We start from the raw sequence: 26663 nt of genomic DNA, 5'->3' as shown, positions 1-26663 counted from the left end.
TGGTTCTGTCTAGGCAGCAGGCAACGTGAACCCATTGGGCAGTTATACTCCCCCAAAACCCACTACACACTTTATGATTCAGTTTATATGAAAGCAAAGGACAGGAAAAACTTGCCTGATAGATTTGAAGTCTGTGGAGTATTGTCAGAGTTTGGGGTTGTATTCTACAGATTAACAGTAATCTGTTAAGCACCTCAAATAAAATTTCCCCCAAATATATATATATGTGTGTGTGTGTGTATATATATATATATGTGTGTGTGTGTGTATATATATATATATTTTTTCCCCCCAAATTTGGACCACTTTGTTTCTGTCTTTGCAGAGCATAAAGTGCTAACATGAGGTAAGCGCTAAGGTCTAGAGAAGGCTGTGGAAGAGATGACACACTCCAGCACCATGCCTGAGTCCAGTGTGCTCTGCTGGCAGCATATTTGTACATTGCTGTATTTGAAAAAACCCTACAAGATTCATGAAATTGGACCACCATCTTTATAACAGTGCTAGGGGTAAAACAAGTAAGGATGGCTGGTTTGCAGTCATCTGAGCAGCCTCTCTGGTTTCATAGATCTGGTTTCTCTCTGATATTGAACGACTTGTAATTTCAAGTAGAATGCTACATCACAAGGATAACGATGTGAAGAGAACCAGTTTCCTGTGTAATCCTACATGTTTTAGTCTGCGCATTACAAGCCATTATTTGAAGAAGGGTGGACAGGTTCCAGCTGTCTGCCAAAGAGGTCCTCGGCAACACAGTCTAAGAACCGGCTTCTGGGCGGGCGTGATGGCTCAGGCCTGTAATCCCAGCACTTTGGGAGGCTGAGGCCAGCGGATTACCTCAGGTCAGGAGTGCGAGATCAGCCTGGCCATCAAGGTGAAACCCGGTCTCTACTAAAAATACAAAAATTAGCCGGGCTTGGTGGCATGCGCCTGAAATCCCGGCTACGCGGAAGCCTGCGGCAGGAGAATCGCTTCAACCCGGGAGGCGGAGGTTGCAGGGAGCCGAGATCATACGACTGCATTCCAGCCTGGGCGACAGAGCGAGACTCGGCGCCAAACCAAAAACGAAAAACTACAACAGAAACGCCCGCTTCTTAGGGGAAGACCAGGGACGCGGAAGGGAGGGAAAGGAGAGGCAGACGTCACTGTCCCCGCAGGCTGTGGCAGCAGGTTGTTCGGCTGAGCTGGCGCACGATGGGGCGGAAAAACAGACGGGGACCGGGAACGCGCTGTCGGTGACATCACGGAGAGGGCGACTTCTATGTAGATGAGGCAGCGCAGGGGCTGCCGCTTCGCCACCGGCTGCTTCGCCACGAAGGAGTTCCCGTGCTGTAGGAGCGGGTTCAGGACCGCTAGTCGGACCTGAGAGTCCCAGCTGTGTGTCAGGGCTAGGAGGGCTCGAGGGTGCACGGGGCAAGTAACCGTGCGTGTAAAGGGTGAGGCGTGTGGAGCTGTGGCAGGGCGGAGGTACCGGAACTCATACTTACCTGGCAGGGGAGATACCATGATCACGAAGGTGGTTTTCCCAGGGCGAGGCTTATCCATTGCACTCCGGATGTGCTGACCCCTGCGATTTCCCCAAATGTGGGGAACTCGACTGCATAATTTGTGGTAGATGGGGGACTGCGTTCGCGCTTTCCCCTGCACTTTTATGGTGGAAAAGTAGGCTTAACCCAAAGGGCTACTTTTTATTTCTACGAGTTCGTGGTTTGGGTGGCATGCTAAACGTTCTCTTCATAGTCGCAGTAATGGGTAACAGAAAGTACCGTGTTACCGTCCTTTCCGCCGCGGTGAGCTTGTTTAACACAAGCTAAGTGACCGCAGGGCCCTTCTCTTCCCTTTCTACGTGGGGCTGCGCTTTGCAGATTGCTTCATGGTCTCCAGTCTCTTGAGTTCTCACGCTCTGTGGAAACCTTCGTGTTTTTTCGTGGTCCCCAGTCACCCTTCACACAGCCTCTGCTTCTAACCGCAGCCCCCACAGGAGTTTGTGGGATTTCTGTGCTAGCGGGGAACGTGTTCTCACCTCATAGAGCCAGATAGAAACTCTACGCAGTCGGGTGCTGTTCTCTGGGATGAAAGCAGGGCCTTTGGTGCTGTTCTCTGGGATGAAGGCAGTGTCCCCGTTCGGTTGTAGACACAACACGCTTGCTTTCTGTAGGGGAACGGGAGGGCTCTCCCGGAGCCCAGGTGCCCTTGCTCACGTTCACCGAGGCCTGCAGGTCGGAACCGCAGTCTCACCTGTAGGCAGAAAGGGCTGCGATCTACCCCACCTACCCGAACTACCCAGCAATAAAATGGGACACATTGCGGAAAGATGAGATAGCGTGGATAATCTCAAAAACATTATGGCGAGTGACGAAAAGAGCATTCTGTGAGGCGCCATCAAAGTGAATTTCTGGAACAGGCAAAACTAACCTGTATAGTGACAGAAACTACATCATCGATTGCTGGGGTCAGGCAGAGGGCGGGACTGACTGCAAAGGGCACGAGAGGACCTTTTAGAGTAATAGACACGTCACCAAACTTGAAATGGATGCGTTGTACCATAGTCAACTCACACCTTACTCAACTGGTTGTAAAATTGCATAAGAAAACCACTCCAAATCTTAATGTCTTCTACTTAATTTAGTGTATGTTTACCCTTAGAGGATTCCTTTAGAAAAATGTCTCTCTAAATGTGATTGGGAGTTCAGGAATTCCTTCATTTGTGTTTCCGTCTCTTTGTCTGCAGTTAAGTTCATTCACTATTAAATGGGATATTTGTAAAATAAAAAGAGTCTAAGCTAAATTTTGTAAAAGCATACATATATGCATCTTTATTATTTTATTATTTTTTCAGGTATCTATATCCTTATTATTTTTTCTTCTTTTTCTTTTTGGGGGCCTGCGGGGGGGGGATAGTCTAGCTAAAATATACATTCCTGTCTCTGTAGACATACCACAAGACCTTTACTCCAGTGTTGTCCAAATGTTATGAGAAATTATTTTTGAACTAAAGGTGATCAAAAATTTTACATATGTTTACATCTTCTCTACTGTTAGTATGATCTACGCTTAGCATGTATAATTTTTTTTAAAGACAATAGCTTAACAGTAATTTGGAAGAAAAATATGTACCTATGTTAAGAGTAGTTAATTCCAGCAGTTTGAATATGGATGACCAGTTATCCTCCCCTTTATGAATTTTTTAAATTTTTAAGTGGAAAATCCTCAATGACCTGGAAGTGAAAGAACAGATTAGATTTGGAAGGGGTGTGGGGCAGGTGAGAGGAAAATGTAAAGAGAAGGACAAACCCAGTTCTGGCAGGACCGTGCTTAAGTTGAAGTTTTCTGGGGAGCAGTTGTTGGGATAAGAAGAATATGGGGGAGGCAGGAAAATCATGAAAATATTTAGGACAGTGCATTGCCTGTCTTATTCCTCCTCCTTTTGTGTTTCTTCAAAAGAAATACACAGACTTACGTTTCTTTTCAAGCATGCTTACCATTTGTGTTTCTCTTTTATTAGTGTAACTGCCCGGTAGGTTTATCTTGCTGGTTGCCCAGAAAAGCCAATGGAGCTGAGAACAGCAGGCTTTCTACAATAGAGAAAGAATTTAATAAATGCAGAGGTAGCTGAGGGACCAGGACAGGGGTTTATTATTACTCAAATCTGCCAAAATTCAAAGACTAGGGTTTTTTGTTTGTTTGTTTTTTAAGGATAGTCTGGCAGGCAGGGGGCTAGGGAATGGGCAAAGCTGATTGGTTGGGTTGGGGGATGAAATCACAGTGTCAGAGCTTGTTTACTGCACTGAGTCAGTCCCTGGGTGAGGGCCACAGGACCAGATGAGCCAGTTTACTGGTCTGGGTGTGCCAGCGAGTCCATCATAAGGCAGGGTCTGAAAAATATCTTGAACACCAATCTAAGGTTTAACGCTAACAATGTTATATATAGGCACAGTTGGGGAGCTTAGGAATCATGTGGCTTCTGGCTGCATGGCTCCTGAGCCATAATTTCCAATCTCGTGCCTAATTTGTTAGCTTTGCTAAGGAGTTCTGATCCCCAAGATAGGAAGGAGTTTGTCTGGGGAAGGGGTAATCAGCTTTGTTTCAGACTTAGACTTGGAACTAAACTCCTCTTAGTTAGCCTGGCCTATGCCCAGGAATGGACAAGGGCAGCTCAGAGGTTAGAAGTAAGATGCAGTCAGGTCAGATTTCTTTCACAGTCATAGTTTTCCCATGTCAGGTTTTTCTCACTGTCATAATTTTTGCAAGAGTGATTTCGTTAGGAGCAGTATAAATGCAGTGGTTCTGAGAACGTCTTCTGGAGCCAGGCTGCCTTCACTTCAAATCCTCCTTTGCTGGCTGAGTGACCCTAGGGAGGTCACTTAACATCTTTGTGCATCTCAGTTATCTCATATGGAAGATGAAAGTGATGGTGTGACCTCGGCCTGAGGTAAGGACTAAATGAGTAAACATATGCACTCATCAACTGTGCGTGACATGTGGCACTCTGTGATTCAGGCACAGTTGATGATGTGCATATGTTACTCATGTGCGTGTTAGCTCTTGTATTTTGCCTGCAATACTGCACAAAGAGCAGATGTGATGAAAACCGGTTGTACTGAAGTTACAGCAGTGATACTTTCCAGTGACCCTGCACCCTCCCAGGGAGACTGCAGCAATCCTCTCACCAGCAGTAACCTCCTGAGCTGGGAGGTTCCAGGAAGGCCCCTCAATCTCCAGCAGGTTTGACCTTCAAGGAGCTTCAGGGAAGGAGCTAAGAAGTATTTCTATCTGGGAGGAACTGGGAGTTTATTAGCTCATCCGTACAGCTCACCCAAAGGGGAATAATGATTCAATTTCTGGCTTCAAATCTGCCCCAATAAAATTCTTATAGTTTTGACCGGGTGCAGTGGCTCACGCCTGTAATCCCGGCAGTTTGGGAGGCTGAGCGGGTGGATCACCTGAGGTCAGGAGTTCGAGACCAGCCTGGCCAACATGGTGAAACCCCATCTCTACTAAAAATACAAAAAGTAACCAGGCGTGGTGGCGGGCGCCTGTAATCCCAGCACCTCAGGAGGCTGAGGCAGGAGAATCGCTTGAACCCAGGAGGCGGACGTTGCAGTGAGCTGAGATCACGTCATTGCACTCCAGCCTGGATGATAGTGCAAGACCCTGTCAAAATATATATATATATATTTTATAGTTTTATAGTGGAAGACATTTCTACATGTAGGGGAAGAAAGATGACTTTTCCTCACCCAGCCTAGGTTCACTGCTGAGACCCTTATAGCAAAATAAACTAACAAGAGAAGAGCATGTGTATTTATTTAATGTAAGTTTTACATGACAGGAGCGCCTTTCAAAGGAAATGAAAGCCCATGGAAACAGCTAAACCTCAGTTTTGTTTTTTTTTAACAGTCAGTTTATTGAAGAATGGATAGTTATGGAGACGTATCTTTAAGACCAAAATAGTATGACCTAACAGTAACAAACTGGGGAAAACGTAGCCAGGCCTCTGTATTTAGGCTCTTGTCTGTGTCCCTGTGTCTTCAGAATCGAGGATGCACCTTTCCTCTGGGTACAGAGAGGGCACCTCTCACATAAGTGTCTTATAATCGACTTCAGAGAAGAAGGGCGGCAGGTGGTGGGGTGACAATGACCTTCCTGCTTCTGTTGTTTACTCAAATTCCTTTAGCATAAAATATTCAATACCCCAAGATGTTATATTTTGGAGTAGCATGTCCTGAGCCCCGTCATGCACATGCAACAAAACCCAGAATCTTTGAAGAGTGATGACTTCAAAATATTTAAATTCAAAATACAAATGATGACCAAGTAGGGTGGCTCATGCCTGTAGTCCCAGCAGGGAGGTGCAGGGAGGCCCAGGCAGGTGGATCGCTTGAGTTCTGGAGTTCGAGAGCTGCCTGGCCAATATGGCGAAACCCCATCTCCACTAAAAATACAAAAATTAGCCCAGCATGTGGTGCACACCTGTTGTTCCAGCTACTTTCAAGGGGTGGGGAATGAGTGGGCTGAGGATCAACTGAAACAATATCATATTTACAAATTATTTTTTTCCTATAAGGCTAGTCAAGTGAAGCAGTGGTCTTATGCAACAGGTCTTATGCAATAGGTCTTATGTAATGCCTTTAACTTCAGCACTTTCAGCAAATTTATCTTCTGCGGGAGAGATACCAATTCATATTCCAATTTATTTCTCAACTCTAATACTGTCCCTTTCTTCATTTACTTGCTGGCACAACAAACTTTCTCCCCCTTCCCCCATATTTCTTAGACTAGGTCTCACTCTGTCACCCAGGATGGAGGATAGTGGTGTGATGTCAGTTCACTGCAGCCTCCACCCCCTGGGCTCTAGTGATCCTCCCACCTCAGCCGCCAGAGTAGCTGGATCTACAGACATGCACCACCACATTCAGCTTTTTTTTTTTTTTTTTTTTTTTTTTTTTTTTTTGTAGAGATAGGGCCTTGCTATGTTGCCCAGGTTGGTCTCCAACCCCGGAGCTCAAGAGATCTATTTGCCTCAGTCTCCCACATTGCTGGGATTTCAGGTGTGAGCCACTGTGCTGGCCATGAGCCCATGATATTCTAATAAGGGGACAGGTGCCTTCCTGGCTTAACTAAGGGGAGGGTACAACAGAAGGACATGGTGGACATTACACATAGATATTCTGTTGCATATGATGGACAGCGAAACTTCTAAGATATTTTCTTTTCTTTTCTTTTTTGAGTCAAGGTATTTCTCTGTTGCCCAGGCTGCAGTGCAGTGGCACAATCACAGTTCACTGCAGCCTGAACTTCCTGGGCTCCTGCGATCCTCCCACCTTAGCCTTCCAAGTAGCTGAGACTACAGGTATGCACCATCATATGTGGCTATTAAGAAAAATAATAATTCTGTAGAAATGTGGTCTCACTAAATTGCCTAGGCTGGTCTCCAACTCCTGAACTCAAGTGATCATCCTGCTTCGGCCTCCCAAAGTGCTGTGCTGAGATTACTGGCATGAGCCACCATGGTCGGCCCTGTTTCTTTTTAAAATTTATTTATTTTGAGTCAATATTTTATTTTCTCTGGAAAGATAAAGGGAACAAGGTTTTTTTCCAGAAACAGGCATATGGTATGGGCCCAATGATACTCTGATCCACCCCTTAGGCTTCAATTACCCTTTTTAAAGTAGTTCATAAGCTGACTTGTTGGAATTCAGACAAAATGACAGCATGGGGAAAGCAGTGTATTGAAAACCATTGACTACGATTGTGCAAAAGGTTTATTCTTGCTGTACCGTCTGTTGTGGCCCAAACGTAATCCTGGACAACCCCTTCACGTGTCACAGGGACTTTGTACCTTTAGGACCCTTCGAGACATAGCAGTTAGACTTTACCCAGCTGTCTGCATCTTAGGGTCACAGATACCTTCCGGTGGTAATTTGTATATGCTCTCACTGGGGTGAAGCATTTCCATGCCGATGAGCCACAGCCCAAGTAGCAGGTAGACTGTGATTAGAAAAAAATCATTCCTCATGGGGAGTGCCATCTGATCTCCATAGCAACCGAGGAACACACTGTATCAGGCAGGTAGTTGGATCCATTTGCAACGTTTGGCCTATGTCCCAACATTTCCATTGTGCCTATCACCCCTAGTCCTCTGGACTGGTGCAACCCAATAATGATACAATAAAAACTCAATTGACAAAACTAACAGAAGTTTTTAACCTTCCCTGGCCAAAGATCACCCACTGTTTCAGAAAAACTTTCACTTTCTCCCTTTGAAATTAGAACAGGAAGACCCATGCAGTGGTTAGATGAAGGGGCTTATGAACCTGTACTGTACTTCTTAAAGGTAACATCCTCCATCATTGCTAAGGTCTCACAAGACTTCTTACCAAGAGCTCCAAATTAATATAGGATGCCTTTCATAATGAGCTGCTGGGAAATGAAAATATCACAAATTGTGGCCTATAATCTGGAGATGTTGTTTACTGGAAACATCAAATAAAATATTCCCTCCAAGCCCACTGGAGGGCACCAAACATATATTATTAATATTAATGTTTTCCTTTCTTTCTTTCCTTCCCTCCCTCCCTCCCTTCTTTCTTTCTCTCTTTCCTTCCTTCCTTCCTTCCTTCCTTCCTTCCTTCCTTCCTTCCTTCCTTCCTTCCTTCTCTCTCTCTCTCTTTCTCTCTTTCTCTCTTTTTGATGCGGTCTCCCTCTGTTGCCCAGGCAAGAATGCAGTGGTGCAATTATGACTCACTGTAGCCTTTCACTCCTGGGGTCAAGCCATCTTCCTTCCTGAATCTCCCAAGTAGCTGGGACCAGAGGTGTGGGCCACAGCACCTGGCTCACATCAGGTATTATTGCCCAATCTCTGTGGCAGTAAACATAAGGGCGTTGACACACAGATTCATGTTTCTCGTATCTAAAAGGCAGCTCTCCAGAGTGGACATCTGTCAGTGGAGGTTTTCACTTAAAGGTGACTTGCAATATCCCTGACCAAGACGGCAAGTCGCTGACATCTGTTGTAGCCCACTTCCACCCAAGATACTGGGCTGTATAACCAGTTATTCACAATTCCAGTGCTAACTGCAACTGAAAGGGTTGGTCGCTTTTTCTGTTGACTGGAATATGTACACTGTTAGGGCTCCTTTAAGTTGTAGGGGTCCTCTCTTGGTGGTTTTGGTAAAATCATCCTATATGCATATTCTCTAAAGATATGACACACTAGTCCTATTGCGTGTATGTGTATATATATATACCTACACACATAGCAAAATGCCTGTGATCAGATTGTTGTTTTACTGTCCCTAATTAATTTGATTACAGCAGGGAGGGATAATTCTCTGATCAGAATCTCACAAACCATTGCCACTGTGAGAAATTTGACAAGGTGCTGGGTTTGCCACCTTAAACTCCCAACCACTTTTGACCATAATGACCCATTGGTACAACCTGTGCTAAACTTCACCAGTATTCCCCCTGATTGCACTCACGATGCAACTCGGGATCACATCACGCAAAACCTGTTTATCGAATCTGTCTGACTCTTCCTAACCTTCCGGCCCCATGTCTCAGTTTAAACCATCATAACTGTACTGTCAGAATAACTGCCTGTAATCCCAGCACTTTGGGAGGTCAAGGCAGGAGGATCACTTGAGCCCGGAAGTTTGAGACTAGCTTCCTGGGCAAAATGGTGAAACAATGTCTCTACAAAATATATAAAAATTAGCCGGGCATAGTGGCACCCAATAATAGTCCCAGTTACTCAGGAGTATGAGGTGAGAGGATGACTAGAGCCCAGGAGTTCAAGCCTGCAGTGAATCCTGATGACACCACTGCACTCCAGACTGGGCAAAAGAGTGAGACCGTGTCTGAGAAAGTAAATAAATAAGCTGGGTGTGGTGGTGTGTGCCTGTAACTCCAGCACTTGGGAGGCTGAGGTAGGATGATTCATGGAGCCCTGAAGGTCAACAGGTCAAGACTCTACTGGGCTGTGATGTTGCCACAGCACTCCAGCCTGGGCAACAGTGAGACCCCGGCTGCCAAAAAAAAAAAAAAAAAAAAAAAAAAATCGGAGACAACATCAACCAAGCAAAAAATTGCTGCCTCACTCTGAAATGTCAGTGGTGAACACCATGATGCTATTGGAAAGCTAAGACAAAAACACTCCCTCCTGCTATCAGGATCCAACCTGCCCTCTTGCTCTAACATGTGTGACCCATGGTTTAAATGCTGAAAGCTGATGTAGACAAATTATACTACACTTACCTGTTCTGCACCAGCATTTATTTTGTCTCTGGAGGAGATCACCATCCATGGCCCTTAAATGTCTAAAGACATGGAATGATGAAGTGCAATGTCTTTTAGGATATTTGGTCACCCCTATACATATATACCTCTGAAGAAACCCAACACTGCATGAGTGGGGAGGCCAAGGCGGGTGGATCACCTGAGGTCAGGGGTATGAGACCAGCCTGGCCAACATTGTGAAATCCCGTCTCTACTAAAAATACAAAAATGAGCTGGGTATGGTGGTGTTCACACGTACTCCCAGCTACTCAGGAGGCTGAGGTAGGAGAATCACTTGAACCTGGGGGGCAGAGGTTGCAGTGAGCCAAGGTTATGCCACTGCACTTCAGCCTAGGAGACAGAGAGAGGCTCCATCTCAAAAAAAAAAAAAAAAAAAAAATTGGAAGAGTATCCTCAAACTTTTCACTAGGCATGTCCACCACACTCTATTTTAGTAATAGTTGGAGATCCTATTGGGAGAAAACTTGCTAATTATCTGCCTGTCCATTAAGAAGATAGCTCCAAACATTTTTGGGGAGCACATTTTTGCTTTGATGGGATGTTGCCTCCCATGGTTAGAAATCCTTCTTTTACCTTAGGTAACATTGCTGATAAAAATTGAACATGGTGGCTCTGGCCTATAATCCTAGTGATTCAGAGGCTGAGGTGGAAGGATCACTTAAACCCAGGAGTTCCAGTGTGCAGTGAGCTATGATGGTGACACTACATTCCAGCCCTGGTGACAGAGTCACTCCTTCTCTCTGAAAGAAAAATAACGAGTCCAGGCGTGGTGGCCTATGCTTGTAATCCCAGCACTTTGAGAGGCTCGGGTGGGAGGATTGCTTGAGCTCAGGAATCTGGGACCATCCTGAGCAAGATAGCAAGACCCTGTCTTTCAACAACCAAACCAAACAAACAAACAAACAAAAACAAAATTAGCCAGGCATAGTGGTGCGTGTCTGTAGTCCCAGCTACTCGGGAGGCTGAGGTGGGAGGATTGCTTGAGCGAGGGAAGTGGAGGCTGCAGTGAGCCAAGACTGCACCACTGCACTCTAGCCTAGACAACACAGCAAGACTGCGTCTTAAAAAAAAAAAAAAAAAGACAAAAGAAAGAAACAAATATTACTGATGAAACTTAGCCTCTTTCACAGCTCAACAAAAAGCTATTTATTCACTGGCTAAGGTTGTACTAGATAATCGTATCACTTTAGATGATACATATTTTCAAAGACAATATTATCCTTATTTAAAAATGGGTGGAACCTGGGCGCGGTGGCTCACGCCTGTAATCCCAGCACTTTGGGAGGCCGAGGCCAGTGGGTCACCTGAGGTCAGGAGTCCGAGATCAGCCTGGCCAACTAAAATACAAAAATTAGCCGGGTCCAGTGGCATGTGCCTGTAGTCCCATCAAGTTGGGAGGCTGTGGCAGGAGAATCACTTGAACCCAGGAGTCAGAGGTTGCAGTGAGTGGAGATTGTGCCACTGCACTCCAGCCTGGGAGCCAGAGAAAGAGTCTGTCTCAAAAAAACAAAACAAAACAAAACAAAAACAATGGGTAGATATAGCAGCACTTACAAGAGTTCATAAAAGGAATGTACATTGTCAACTGATAGTGTGGAGAGAGCAGCCCCCTGCTCACCTGGTTGTGATCTCTGCACAACGCTTGCCCACACCTCCTCTTCCATTTAGTACAACACAGCCCAGAACACACAAGGGGAGAGCCGCAGCCACAGCAGCCTCCGCAGCCCGCTTTAGATGATAGATTTAGCTGATCAGGGAGGTGGATGTGTGCTGGTTACAATGTCTTGTTGCGTATCCATATATAAATACTTTCCATGAAGTAGAACTTCATCTGGAAAAAATTAGAAGTCATTTGGCTACAAGAAATCATGAAAGAAGAACTGGGATGTGACGTTTTCCCTGATGTTTTTAGTTGGCTCCCTAATGGAATAGGAATAGGTTCCCTTACTATTCTGGCATACAGATCCTCTTTGTGATTCTCATTCTTGTGTGCATTATATGTGTTCTATTCAAATTATTAATGTTATATATTTCCTGTTTTACTTCTGAGAAAACTGATTTTATGGTTTCTGAAGACTAGAGATGATTAAACAAGTGACAGCTGTAGACTTAACTGAGGTCTCTCTCTCCTCTTTTCTTCTTTTTTTTGTTTTTCCTACTCTGTGACACCCTTTCAACTGGGCTTTTTGGCGCTCTTAACAATTTCTCAGTGAGGCAGCTCCTTTCCTCTCCTGCCCTCAGTGTGGGAAAGACCATCTGGGAATGAGCCTTCCTGGCAAAGAGGGACACCTTGCCTGAGCTTTTGACCATCAGTGCTTTCAAAAAGAAATATATATATATAAAAAACATATATATATCTTCTTTATATATATATTTATAATATATATTTTTATATATATACACATATATTTTTCCCCCCCAAATTTGGACCATTTTGTTTCTGTCTTTGCAGAGCATAAAGTGCTAACACGAGGTAAGTGCTAAGGTCTAGAGAAGGCTGTGGAAGAGATGACAAACTCCAGCACCATGCCTGAATGTCCAGTGTGCTCTGCTGAGGCAGCATATTTGTACATTGCTGTATTTGAAAAAACCCTACAAAATTCATGAAATTGGACCACCATCTTTATAACAGTGCTAGTGATAAAACAAGTAAGGATGGCTGGTTTGCAGTCATCTGAGCAGCCTCTCTAGTTTCATAGATCTGGTTTCTCTCTGATATTGAACGACTTGTAATTTCAAGTAGAATGCTACATCACAAGGATAACGATGTGAAGAGAACCAGTTTCCTGTGTAATCCTACATGTTTTAGTCTGCGCATTACAAGCCATTATTTGAAGAAGGGTGGACAGGTTCCAGCTGTCTGCCAAAGACGTCCTCGGCAACACAGTCTAAGAACCGGCTTCTGGGCGGGCGTGATGGCTCAGGCCTGTAATCCCAGCACTTTGGGAGGCTGAGGCCAGCGGATTACCTCAGGTCAGGAGTGCGAGATCAGCCTGGCCATCAAGGTGAAACCCGGTCTCTACTAAAAATACAAAAATTAGCCGGGCTTGGTGGCATGCGCCTGAAATCCCGGCTACGCGGAAGCCTGCGGCAGGAGAATCGCTTCAACCCGGGAGGCGGAGGTTGCAGGGAGCCGAGATCATACGACTGCATTCCAGCCTGGGCGACAGAGCGAGACTCGGCGCCAAACCAAAAACGAAAAACTACAACAGAAACGCCCGCTTCTTAGGGGAAGACCAGGGACGGGGAAGGGAGGGAAAGGAGAGGCAGACGTCACTGTCCCCGCAGGCTGTGGCAGCAGGTTGTTCGGCTGAGCTGGCGCACGATGGGGCGGAAAAGCAGACGGGGACCGGGAACGCGCTGTCGGTGACATCACGGAGAGGGCGACTTCTATGTAGATGAGGCAGCGCAGGGGCTGCCGCTTCGCCACCGGCTGCTTCGTCACGAAGGAGTTCCCGTGCTGTAGGAGCGAGCCCAGGACCACTGGTCGGACCTGAGAGTCCCAGCTATGTGTCAGGGCTAGGAGGGCTCGAGGGTGCGCGGGGCAAGTGACCGTGTGTGTAAAGGGGGAGGCGTATGGAGCTGTGGCAGGGCGGAAGTACAGAAGCTCATACTTACCTGGCAGGGGAGATACCATGATCACGAAGGTGGTTTTCCCAGGGCGAGGCTTATCCATTGCACTCCGGATGTGCTGACCCCTGCGATTTCCCCAAATGTGGGAAACTCGACTGCATAATTTGTGGTAGTGGGGGACTGCGTTCGCGCTTTCCCCTGAACTTTTGTAGTGAAAAAGTAGATTCCACGTAAAGAGCTGTTTTTGATTTCTACAGTTTCGTGGTTTGGGTGGCATGTTAAGCGTTCTCCTCACAATCACAGTGATGGGAAACAGGAAGTACCGTATTACCTTCCTCTCCGCTGCCGTGAGGTTGTTTAACACAAGTTAAGTGGCCGCAGGGCCCTTCTCTTCCGTTTCTACACGTGGGGCTGCTTTTTGCAGATTGTTTTATGGTCTCCAGTCTCTTGAGTTCTCACGCTCTGTGGAAACCTTCGTGTTTTTTCGTAGCCCCCAGTCACCCTTCACACAGCCTCTGCTTCTAACCGCAGCCCCCACAGGAGTTTGTGGGATTTCTGTGCTAGCGGGGAACGTGTTCTCACCTCATAGAGCCAGGTAGAAACTCGACGCAGTCGGGTGCTGTTCTCTTGGATGAAAGCAGGGCCTTTGGTGCTGTTCTTTGTGATAAAAGCAGTGTCCCTGTTCGGTTGTAGACACAACACGCTTGCTTTCTGTAGGGGATCGGGAGGGCTCTCCCCGCGTCCAGGTGCCCTTGCTCATGTTCACGGAGGCCTGCAAATCAGAACCGCAGTCTCACCTGTGGGCAGAAAGGGCTGCAATCTACCCCAGCTACGCGAACTACCCAGCAATAAAATGGGACACATTACGGAAACATGAGATGGCATGGATAATCTCAAAAACATTATGCCGAGTGACGAAAAGAGGGCATCCTGTGAGGCGCCATCAAGGTGAATTTCTAGAACAGGCAAAACTAACCTGTATAGTGACAGAAACTACATCATTGATTGCTGGGGTCAGGCAGAGGGCGGGACTGACTGCAAAGGGCACGAGAGGACCTTTTAGAGTAATAGACACGTCATCAAACTTGAAATGGATGCGTTGTACCATAGTCGATTCACACCTTAATCAACTTGGTTGTGAAAAGGAATAAGAAAACCACTCCAAATCTTAATGTCTTCTACTCAATTTAGTGTATGTTTACCCTTAGAGGATTCCTTTAGAAAAATGTCTCTCTAAATGTGATTGGGAGTTGAGGAATTCCTTCATTTCTGTTTCTGTCTCTTTGTCTGCAGTTAAATGGGATATTTGTAAAATAAAAATAGAGTCTAAGCACTATTAAATGGGATATTTGTAAAATAATAATAGAGTCTAAGCTAAATTTTGTAAAAGCATACATATATGCATCTTTATTATTTTATTATTTTTTCAGGTATCTATATCCTTATTATTTTTTCTTCTTTTTCTTTTTTGGGGCCTGGCGGGGATAGTCTAGCTAAAATATACATTCCTGTCTCTGTAGATATACCACAAGACCTTTACTCCAGTGTTGTCCAAACGTTATGAGAAATTAATTTTGAACTGAAGGTGCTCAAAAATTTTACATATGTTTACATCTTCTCTACTGTTAGTATGGTCTATGATTAGCATGTATAATTTTTTTTTTAAAAGACAATAGCTTAGCAGTGATTTGGAAGAAAAACATGTACCTATGTTAAGAGTAGTTAATTCCAGGAGGTGTGAATATGGATGACCAGTTATCTTCCCCTTTATGAATTTTTTAAATTTTTAAATGGAAAATCCTCAATGACCTGGAAGTGGAAGAACAGATTAGATATGGAAGGGGTGTGGGGCAGGTGAGAGGAAAATGTAAAGAGAAGGACAAACCCAGTTCTAGCAGGACGGTGTTTAACTTGAAGGTTTCTGGGGATCAGTTGTTGGGATAAGAATATGGGGGAGGCGGGAGAATCATGAAAATATTTAGGACAGTGTATCGCCTGTCTTATCATTCTTCCTCCTTTTGTATTTCTTCAAAAGAAATACACAGACTTACGTTTCTTTTCAAGCATGCTTACCATTTGTGTTTCTCTTTTATTAATGTAACTGCCCGGTAGGTTTATCTTGCCGATTGTCCAGGTAAGGCTTTCTACAACAGAGAAAGAATTTAATAAATGCAGAGGTAGCTGAGGGACCAGGACAGGGGTTTATTATTACTCAAATCTGCCAAAATTCAAAGACTAGGGTTTTTTGTTTGTTTGTTTGTTTGTTTAGGATAGTCTGGCAGGCAGGGGGCTAGGGAATGGGCAAAGCTGATTGGTTGGGTTGGGGATGAAAACACAGTGTCAGAGCTTGTTTACTGCACTGAGTCAGTCCCTGGGTGAGGGCCACAGGACCAGATGAGCCAGTTTACTGGTCTGGGTGTGCCAGCTAGTCCACCATAAGGCAAGGTCTGAAAAATATCTTGAACACCAATCTAAAGTTTAACGCTAACAATGTTATATATAGGCACAGTTGGGGAGCTTAGGAATCATGTGGCTTCTGGCTGCATGGCTCCTGAGCCATAATTTCCAATCTCGTGCCTAATTTGTTAGCTTTGCTGAGGAGGTCTGATCCCCAAGATAGGAAGGAGTTTGTCTGGGGAAGGGGTAATCAGCTTTGTTTCAGACTTAGACTTGGAACTAAACTCCTCTTAGCCTGTCCTATGCCCAGGAATGGACAAGGGCAGCTCAGAGGTTAGAAGTAAGATGCGGTCAGTCAGGTCAGATTTCTTTCACAGTCATAGTTTTCCCATGTCAGGTTTTTCTTACTGTCATAATTTTTGCAAGGGTGATTTCGTTAGGAGCAGTATAAACACAGTGGTTCTGAGAACGTCTTCTGGAGCTAGGCTGCCTTCACTTCAAATTCCTGCTTTCAAATCCTCCTTTCCTGGCTGAGTGACCCTGGGCAGGTCACTTAATGTCTTTGTGCATCTCAGTTTTCTCATATGGAAGGTGAAAGTGATAGTGTGACCTCCGGCCTGAGGTAAGGACTAAATGAGTAAACATATGCACTCATCAACTGTGCATAACATGTGGCACTTTGTGATTCAGGCACAGTTGATAATGTGCATATGTTACTCATGTGCATGTCAGCTCTTGTATTTTGCCTGCAACACTGCACAAAGAGCAGATGTGATGAAAACCATTTGTACTGAAGTTACAGCAGTGATACTTTCCAGTGACCCTGCACCCTCCCAGGGAGACTGCAGCAATCCTCTCACCAGCAGTAACCTCCTGAGCTGGGAGGTTCTAGGAAGGCCCCTCAATCTCCAGCAGGTTTGACCCTCAAGGAGCTTCAGGGAATGAGCTAGAGAAGTATTTGTATCTAGGAGGAACTGGGAGTTTATTAGCTCATCCGTACAGCTCATCCAAAGGGGAACAATGATTCAATTTCTGGCTTCAAATCTGCTCTAATAAAATTCTTATAGTTTTGACTGGGTGCAGTGGCTCATGCCTGTAATCCCCGCACTTTGGAAGGCCGAGGCGGGTGGATCACCTGAGGTCAGAAGTTCGAGACCAGCCTGGCCAACATGGTGAAACCCCATCTCTACTAAAAATACAAAAAGTAACCGGGCATGGTGGTGGGTGCCTGTAATCCCAACACCTCGGGAGGCTGAGGCAGGAGAATCGCTTGAACCCAGGAGGCGGACGTTGCAGTGAGCTGAGATCACGTCATTGCACTCCAGCCTAGATGACAGCACAAGATCCTGTCAAAATATATATATATTTTTTATAGTTTTATAGTGGAAGATATTTCTACATGTAGAGGAGGAAAGGTGACTTTTCCTCACCCAGCCTAGGTTCACTGCTGAGACCCTTACAGCAAAAGACAGACTAACAAGAGAAGAGCATGTGTATTTATTTAATGTACGTTTTACATGACAGGAGCGCCTTCCAAAGGAAATGAAGGCCCATGGAAACAGCTAAATCTCAGTGTTTTTTTTTTTTTTTTTTGTTTAACAGTCAGTTTGTTGAAGAATGGATAATCATGGAGAAGTATGATAAGACAATAAGAGTATGACCTAGCAGTAACAAACTGAGGAAAACGTAGCCCGGCTTCTGTGTTCAGGCTCTTGTCTGTGTCCCTGTGTCTTCAGAATCGAGGATGCACCTTTCCTCTGGGTACAGAGAGGGCACCTCTCACATAAGTGTCTTATAATCGACTTCAGAGAAGAAGGGCAGCAGGTGGTGGGGTGACAATGACCTTCCTGCTTCTGTTGTTTACTCAAATTCCTTTAGCATAAAACATTCAATACCCCAAGATGTTGTATTTTGGAGTAGCATGTCATGAACCCCATCATGCTCATGCAACAAAACCCAGAGTCTTTGAAGAGTAATGACTACAAAATATTTAATTTCAAAATACAAATGATGACAAAGTAGGGTGGCTCATACCTGTAGTCCCAGCAGGGAGGTGCAGGGAGGCCCAGGCAGGTGGATCACTTGAGTTCTGGAACTCGAGAGCTGCCTGGCCAATATGGCGAAACCCCATCTCTAGTAAAAATACAAAAATTAGCCCAGCATGTGGTGCATACCTGTTGTTCCAGCTACTTTCAGGGGGTGGGGAATGAGTGGGCTGAGGATCAACTGAAACAATATCATATTTACAAATGACTTTTTTTCCTATAAGGCTAGTCAAGTGAAGCAGTGGAAGTGGAGAAGGAACAACGAAACCTGTAACTGGTTGTGATCAATTATTTGTAAACAGGAATGAATTTTTATGCACTATACACTGTTGTCAAATTTACATATGCTGCAAAACTGGAGGTGAACAGCAGTGCCCCGGTCACGTTCCTACACTTACCTCTAGGGATAACAATTTTTTTTTTTTTTTTTTTTTTGAGACGGAGTCTCGCTCTGTCACCCAGGCTGGAGTGCAGTGGCCGGATCTCAGCTCACTGCAAGCTCCGCCTCCCGGGTTTATGCCATTCTCCTGCCTCAGCCTCCCCAGTAGCTGGGACTACAGGCGCCCGCCACCTCGCCCGGCTACTTTTTTTGTATTTTTAGTAGAGACGGGGTTTCACCGTGTTAGCCCGGATGGTCTGGATCTCCTGACCTCGTGATCCGCCCGTCTCTCTCGGCCTCCCAAAGTGCTCGGATTACAGGCTTGAGCCACCGCGCCCGGCCTGGGATAACAATTTTTAACGCGTGCAGCCAACCTGTACATAAATATTGTTACTGTTTGTCCAATTTTCCTCCCCAGGCCCTGCAGTCCAGCCTGCAAGGGGAAACAGAGTTTGTGTGTTTCCTTACCTTCTAGTCCACTCCAAGGAGCCAAGAAGGCGTCATCTCACCCCCCTCAACCCCGGCTCGTCCTCCAAACTGAGCCCTTCGAAGACTGCGGTGATTTTCAGTCCTTCGTAATCGCTCTCAGTCCCAAAACATGAAAATGAGAGCGATGGTCCTGAGCGCCTGGAGCGACATCTTAGTTCGCTCCCAAGAGCCATCAGGAACCTCATTCCAAGTGCTCTGAAGAGCAGGAGAGAACATTTTTAACGCTGGTAGCGTCCTAAGGCGTCTTCTCCTTGGGGCAGGGTTCTGACGGGACGAGGGGGAGCCCCACCATCAGGGACTCGCCCCTCAGAGCTGCTCAGGCTCCTCTTCCCCGTGGTGCCGCGGGAGCTCGGCCGGGGCGGCGGAGGATCAGAACCCGCGCTCCCAGACCGTGTGCTTGAAGAGGCCGCCGGGAGGATTTCTCTTTCCGACTCAGATCTTGGGATAAAGAAATGAGATTTCCCGGAGTCAGGTTCCGAAGCTTAGTGAAACAGTGACTTTTAGGGTCCGCAATAGAGACGCAGGCGCTAAAGATTCGGCATAAAAATCTTAATAGGAAGAAGTGAATAAATTAACATTTGGAATCAGATGGACCATGTGAATAAAGCAGTCCTACTCCCAAGTTAGGTCTCCAACCATCCATCCTAAGCTGAGACACAATCTCCAATGACTGAGCTAACGCCATCAAAATTTCCCACGTTACCATTTACTTACCAAAATGACAATGGGTGACATTACGAGATTTTCCGGGTGAAAGGAATCTCTGGGTCTAGGACTGAGGGGCGGCAGCCTTTTTAGTGGAGGGGACCTCTCACCCCGAGGCGGGGGAGCGGGAGGTCCGGGCCTCCGATTGCTGGGTGCCACGAGGCTCGCCCAGGAAGGGGACCCTGCAGGCTCGGTGATCCCGACTGGATGATTCGGCAATTTCCCTGTGGTCTCGGCCACTGGAAAAACCCGGCTTCTGGGACTCCGAACACCGAAGACGGAGACGAAGAGGGGACAAGGAGCGCGGGGGACATCGCGAGGCTTAGACAGCGGGAGCAGAAGGGACACGGAGGCCCGCAGCTCAGAGCTTGTGGACGTCAGTGGAATCCCCATTCCATTTAGGGAGCAAAACACGGCACTACCGTCCTAATTAAACAGAAAGGTACACACACAAAGGTTCCACCGAGACTCGAACTCGGATCGCTGGATTCAGAGTCCAGAGTGCTCACCATTACACCATGGAACCTCACAATGCAAATTTGCTGGTGGTGTCTGAATTCCTAATAAGTGGCAATAGTTCCCACCCACCCATGTCAAGGCATTTCTATTACCCACAAGCAACACTCGAGGAAAGTGGATCAGTAGGAAGGAGCCATCCCTCTTGCTTTCTCTCTGCCCTCTCCTTTGATCGGCTCCTATCATTGCATTTGTACCTCGGAAAACGAGGCAACATCCACTGTGGGTTTAGGGCCAGAGAAGAGCCCTTGAAGCCTCCGTCATAAGAGTTTCCTGTGCCGAGGTGAAATTCCTTCCTTCCTTCCTTTCTTCCTTCCTTTTCTTTCTTTCTCTCTCTTTCTCTTTTCCTTCCTTCCTTCCTTTCTTCCTTCCTTCCTTCCTCTTCCTCCCTCCCTTCCTTCCTCCCTCACTTTTTTTTCTTTCTTCCCTTCCTTCCCTTCTTTCTTTCTTTCTTTCTCTCTCTCTCTCTTTCTTTCTTTCTTTCTTTCTTTCTTTCTTTCTTTCTTTCTTTCTTTCTTTCTTTCTTTCTTTCTTTCTTTCTTTCTCTCTCTCTCTCTCTCTCTCTCTCTCTCTCTCTCTTTCTTTCTTTCTTTCTTTCTTTCTTTGCATTGAGATAGAGTCTCCTTTGTTACTCAGGCTGGAGTGCAGTGCAGTGGCAGTGGGCAATCTCCCCTCACTGCAACCTCCATCTGTTGGGTTCAAGTAATTGTAAACCCCAGTAGCTGGGATTACAAGCGTGGGCCACCATGCCTGGCTAAATTTTGTATATTTAGTAGAGATGAGGTTTCACCATGTTGGCCAGGCTGGTCTCAAATTCTTGACCTCAAGTGATTTGCCCACCTTGACTTCCCAAAGTACTGGGATTACAGGTGTGAGCCACCGCGCCCAGCCCGGAGATGAAATGTCTGCAAAATTTCTGTTATTTTCTTTATGCTTTCCCTCTTTTCTGTTTGCCCAAAGAGGCTAGATGATTGTCAAAACAGGATAAGGGACTTCCTGGGCGCCTTGCCCCCTTCCTCCCTGTAGTATATAATAGAAGACAGCAATCCAGTGAGATTGGGAAGCAGGGAATCCTTCATTTTCTTCTTCATATACATCTATGTTTGGTTGGTTGGTTGGTTTTAACAAAATTTTCTCACCAGAAATGGAGATTTGTTGGATTTAAAATAAATGCAGTCTGCCATGTTTTATATTTCTATAAAACACTCAAACCAGGCCATACTCACCTGCTATGACTCAAAATCAACCATATACTGTCGAGGTCAGGAGGCAGAGCCCTGACATTTAAGCTCAGGGTGTTTTCTCAGAATTGGCCAAGTTGATGCCATTCCAATTTCTCAATATCTCATGATCCATTAATTGCAGTCTGTAAAAGTTTACATGTATTGTTACTGAAAGCCCAGGAGTTCGGTCTAGGCCCTACTGCTTAGCTCACAGAAAACCAATCATTGAGACGTTGAGTGTTGCCGAGGAAGAAGGATTTAATTGGGTGCTATAGCTGAGGAGCTGGGAGATGAGTCTCAAATCAATCTCCCAGATCAACTAAAGTGAGGGGTTTATTTAGCAGGGAAGAAACATAACTGTGTGTGGGAAAAGAGGAACTAGGGAAGGGTGAGGAAGCATTCATGATGAGTGAGGGGGCTGACATCTTATTGTCTGGAGGCTGTGATCTGCTGAGGTTCGGGTCTATGATGCTTTTTGAGAGGCCTGAGGGTCCTTTCCTGAGGAAGGAACTCAGATAAAACAAATGTAAGTTTCAAGCTTTAAGACCAGAAGGGTCCATTTCTATGTCCAAAAACACTGTCTATGGGACTATTGGATCGATTTCAGTCCCCACTTTCTATTTGTCAGTTCTTCAATCATGGGGAATCTGGTCATCCAGCTTCCTGGCTGTGTCATGTGGAGAAGGGGCACCCTGAGCAGCTCCACACCATGGGTGACCGCATGGCCACCCAGGAATCAAACGTTCATCTAATACTGTAGTTTCTCCTGAAACACAATCTTCCTCTCTCCAGTTCCCCATTTCCACTAAAGACAAAACACAGCAGGACCAACCTACCTGCAAAAGAAGCTTCAGTTCCGTATACTTGGCCTGATTACCCACACAAAGTGCAGCAAGAATCATTGTTCATATAGGCTCTCCTAAATGGACTTTGCTGGAACATTTCACAACGCCATTTCAGGCAAAGCCCTGGGAAAATTATCAATTCCTCCACCTGTGTCAGGTTATAAAAGAAAACAGAATCTTATTGAACTTATGCAAACAAACACATGGTCATGAGTTAAGAATATTGAGTTTACAAATTCTGGAGAAATTTGACAGAGAGAAAAATATGCCTCAAATTCTGTTTAGAGGACTATTCTACTCAATTGTTGCAGGCTATAAATAGCTCAAAAGGAAACAAGTTCTCCAGACTCTGAAGAATCAACAGTGTTTCAAACAAACAAACAAAGACCATAAAAACTTGTTTCAGTCCTCTATTAGTCCAATCCATGCAATCATCTCCTGCTCTGCTTCATACTGGGCTAGCAATCTCTATGAACACATCAGCCTTTCTATTAGTGCCTTGGAAATTTTCTCTTTGGTTCAATGGCATGATCTCCAAGTTATCAGAAACCTGCCTCCAAGAGTCCTTTTCATGGATTTCCCCAAAGAACCAAGGCCTGGACTGTAACTGATTATAAGTAACTTTTTTAAGAAGAATCAAAGCAAAACAACAATTGTGGATGACAAAAGCCTTAAGACAGCCATAGTTATAGACACAGTTGACAAGGGAATTCTGTTGCTTTTGTGGCACCCGACAATTTAACATAATAATCGTACTTATCACTGACAGCATATCAGAACTCTAGGAATCTCATACAATCCTGGAACACACATTAACAACACATCTGTGTCAACAGAACCCAAAGGAAGTGAAGCACCACCTCAGATTTGACAATGCTTCTTGCATAATTCTAGCATAACAAATAAGCCTAAGAAGCCTAATATATCTCTCTTGGACTTCAAGAACTTAGTATCCAAAAAGTTAATTTGAGGTCCAAAAGGCTCAATATGGAAATTTTACTCTTAGAAAGTTTGCCGAAGTTTTGAAAGACTTGATATCACAAGATAGGATCATAGGTCATCTTAAAATAGTCAATCATTTAGCCAAAAGGTAAAAAAAAAAATTGTATCTATTATTAATATTACACAAACATTTTGATGAAGAGAAAACCAAATTTTACCTTTGTGTGGTGTATTAAAATGTTAAAGCTAATTGTAATAAAACCTTATACACAAATTTAATTATAATCAGTTTGACCATAAGGTAAGAGTTTCAAAAACCTTTCATGACCTTTTATACTTTTCTATGAAAGAGCAGATGAATGCTCTAGAAAACCCTGTTATTCCGATATATGGGCCTAGTTGCTGGCCTTGCATCAGGGTGCTTCTGAGTGTAATGTCTAATTTATAGAAAATCTCTGAATTTGAGAGTCCAGGGTGGGTGGATCGCTTGAACTTAGGAGTTTGACACTAGCCTGGGCAATATGGTGAAACATTGTGTCTACCAAAAATACAAAAAAAAAAAAAAAAAAAAGGAAGGAAAGAAAGAAAGAGGGAGGGAGGGAGGGAGAGAAGGAAGGAAGCAAGGATGGAAGGAAGGAAGGAGAGAAAAGAAAAGAGAAAGAAAAAAAAATTTCTGAACTAAAGTTCTCCCTCAAACTCCAGCCTTACAATTCTCATGTGCCCACCTCTTCTGTCTAGAGGAAGAGGGGGTACGAGATGGAAAAGGGGACATGTGGGATTGTTGGGTGTAGAGGGATTGAATGGTTTCAATTTCTGGTTCTGTCTCTCATGAAAGCAGTTGGTTTTGATTGTCATCTTCCCCAGGGTCTGAAGATGAGGCATTAATTGGTGTCAATATTCAAAATTTAGCAGGAGAAAGTGCCCTTTTCAGACCCAGGAGTCAAACCTCTGTAAGCTAATAGCACAAGGATTAGTGAACAGGACATTTGTACTGCAGAAAGTTCTATTTCTCTCTCACGTCACCAATAAAAACACTGTGATCTGCTGTCAAGTAGTTACTGCCTGCAGCGCTTCAAACGACCGTATTAAAGTGGTTAGGATACTCCTTGCATGGCAACATGTAGTTGCCAGCATTCTAATGACAGAACTGTGATCAAAAGCATCAAAAATGTGACAGGACCTATGCCAAACTTTTCAAAGTAAGGCAATTAAATTTTCTCTCCATCATTTAACAAAATGCTAAATGCATATATCAGTTTTGGAAATTCCGTATGAGGATAAATAATCTCATTTTATTTAAATACTAAACAACAAAACAAGAACAAAGTGAGAATAAACACACACTCATTTCTTTTCAGCTATTTTACTTATTTATTTTGAGACAGATCTTCCTCTGTCACCCAGGTTGGGGTACAGTGGCAGGATCTCAGCTCACTGCAAACTCCACCTTCGAGTCCCAGGTTCAAGGAATTCTCCTGCCTCAGCCTCCCGAGTAGCTGGAATTACAGGTGTGCACCACCATGCCCAGCTGATTTTTGTGTTTTCAGTAAAGACAGGGTCTCGCCATGTTGGCCAGGCTTCTGGCCGTGAGCTCCTGGCCTTCAGTGATCTGCCCACCTCGGCCTCTCAAAGTGCTGGAATTACAGGAATGAGCCACCACACCCAGCCTTCTTTTCAGCTATTTTAAAAGAGCATAATCACATATTTCCAAGATTGGTTTCTAGATAGAGTACTGATTACTGATTAGGTCGCTTTCACCATTAAAATCTTCAAAACAGTGCAACAATTGTACACATTTTCTTTTCTTTTCTTTTTTTTTTTTTTTTGAGACGGAGTCTCGCTGTCACCCAGGCTGGAGTGCAGTGGCCGGATCTCAGCTCACTGCAAGCTCCGCCTCCCGGGTTCACGCCATTCTCCGGCCTCAGCCTCCCGAGTAGCTGGGACTACAGGCGCCCGCCACCTCGCCCGGCTACTTTTTTGTATTTCTTAATAGAGACGGGGTTTCACCGTGTTAGCCAGGATGGTCTCTATCTCCTGACCTCGTGATCCGCCTGGCTCGGCCTCCCAAAGTGCTGGGATTACAGGCTTGAGCCACCGCGCCCGGCCACACATTTTATTTTCAAGTACACACATGACAGCCCAACTGTGATACAAGGCTTGAGATCAAAAATCACTAGAAATTCTCACAACCTTTTTTTTATTACCACTTCATCCAAGTAAATGTCACTTAATTTTAATAATGCTAAACACAACTTAAGGAGGTTGAGAGAAATCCAATCAATATAATATCCTTAAGGACAAGGCCAATCTTTCTGAACATGGAAACTTTGTATCCACATCACAGTTTTTCCTCATTAAAGGAAAGGATCTGCAACCAACTCAAACAATTGATTGAAACCACCTCACATTACTGATTGCATTGAAAGTGTACCAAACCTCAGGCCATGGGTGCCTGAGTCCTAGTGTTCCTGTGACATCCCCTTGGGGTAGCGGAACTCTACCTTTCAATGATGGGGAGTCTTGGGCAAAAGCAAGTCTCCTCCCCTTGTCCAGTATAGACAGATTTTGTGTCTAACCCTACCTCAGCAGTTGGCCTACCCCTGGGGCCAAGGGTTGGACAACATCAGTGGTAGATGCCTTTTGTTTTATGTGAGAGAAGCAACCAGGTTTTGTGCCTGTACTCTGGTGGTGGTCGATCATGCGATCATGACTTCTATGCCTACACCACTGTGGCAAGTTCGAGAAATTCTCTTTCCCTGCCACATGTGTCTTGTCAGCACTAAGGACGTGGGAGGAAAGACACAGCAAATGGGCAAAAACATGCTATGTGTCTGGAACTCTCAGAGATTCTAAGCTGTCACAATACTTCACACTTGGCTTTTAAGAAATGATGAACACTTCAGTGACTTTTCTCCAACCAACATTTATGGCTGCCGTCTTTTCCTTCCATTATCTGTCAAAGATGAACTGCTTCATGTGTTTGTCCTTCTATAGGGAAGTTTCTCATGCTTTGTACTTCAGCTGACTCAGGGGCCTTGCAACTTCAGCTCTCTGGTGGGATCAAAACACATGATTTTGCAGACCATACAGCTTTTTCTTGTCATTAGAGTGGGAACAGCTGTCTCTTGCAGCTTTCTATATTTTAAACAACTGTTGAATCACATGTCTGTTTTATACAATCCTTATCTTTTCCTCTATTTCTGGGCTCTTTTCCCTTCAAGATAGTACACAAATTCTTTTAGCCAATCACTTCTTTTGAGGCTATGAGGTAGACATAGTGAGCACCTTGACGATCCCTGCAAATGAGCCTGTTCATTAGGTGATCACGGGAAACCTCGGCCCAGACCAGTACTGAAACCCACAACTGTCACCCACAGCTATAGTTGAATTTTTGTCATGAGGCTCTTTCTCCTCAATCAGCATACTAGTTTTAGAACAAGTTTGATTTTGGGACTATCTTAAAATAGGCTTCCTGAGCGGCTACTAAGATTTGCTGGGGCTCCAGTTTCTGGTCAAATGTGAGCCAACAGAGTAAAGACAACATTCTTTACCCAGAAGAAGGCAACAGTACGTGGATACACTGTATTTTTCATCAACCTCAGAACAATTATATCAACGAATATTTAAATTAGTGATTGAAATACTTGTTTCCCAAAGCACGTGATGCTGAAAGTTGGAAAAGTTGCCTTGGTTGTCTAAATGATTGTGTGCTCAGATTGAATTTGAGGGTACACAAGTTGCGCCTCCA

The 26663-nt window shown here is 44.9% G+C and overlaps 1 protein-coding gene, 3 non-coding genes and 1 pseudogene across 19 annotated transcripts in view; 3 read left to right on the top strand and 2 right to left on the bottom strand.

Annotated features, from left to right (window-relative positions):
- Positions 1-26663, bottom strand: part of LOC126931165 (myomegalin) — a 382023-nt gene that overhangs the window by 43266 nt on the left and 312094 nt on the right. The gene's annotated exons all lie outside the window — the stretch shown is intronic.
- Positions 1-26663, top strand: part of LOC126931509 (neuroblastoma breakpoint family member 3-like) — an 833099-nt pseudogene that overhangs the window by 744502 nt on the left and 61934 nt on the right. The gene's annotated exons all lie outside the window — the stretch shown is intronic.
- LOC126944193 (U1 spliceosomal RNA) lies at positions 1480-1644 on the top strand. Its single transcript, XR_007721973.1, has one exon. It is a non-coding gene; the product is annotated as a U1 spliceosomal RNA (small nuclear RNA).
- On the top strand, positions 13412-13575 carry LOC126944142 (U1 spliceosomal RNA). Its single transcript, XR_007721961.1, has one exon. It is a non-coding gene; the product is annotated as a U1 spliceosomal RNA (small nuclear RNA).
- Positions 19844-19915, bottom strand: TRNAQ-CUG (transfer RNA glutamine (anticodon CUG)). Its single transcript has one exon. It is a non-coding gene; the product is annotated as a tRNA-Gln (tRNA).

The sequence above is a fragment of the Macaca thibetana genome, chromosome 1 (assembly GCF_024542745.1).
Source record: "Macaca thibetana thibetana isolate TM-01 chromosome 1, ASM2454274v1, whole genome shotgun sequence".
In the NCBI taxonomy this organism is placed as follows: domain Eukaryota; kingdom Metazoa; phylum Chordata; class Mammalia; order Primates; family Cercopithecidae; genus Macaca; species Macaca thibetana.
This window is presented reverse-complemented; position numbering and strand designations above follow the sequence as displayed.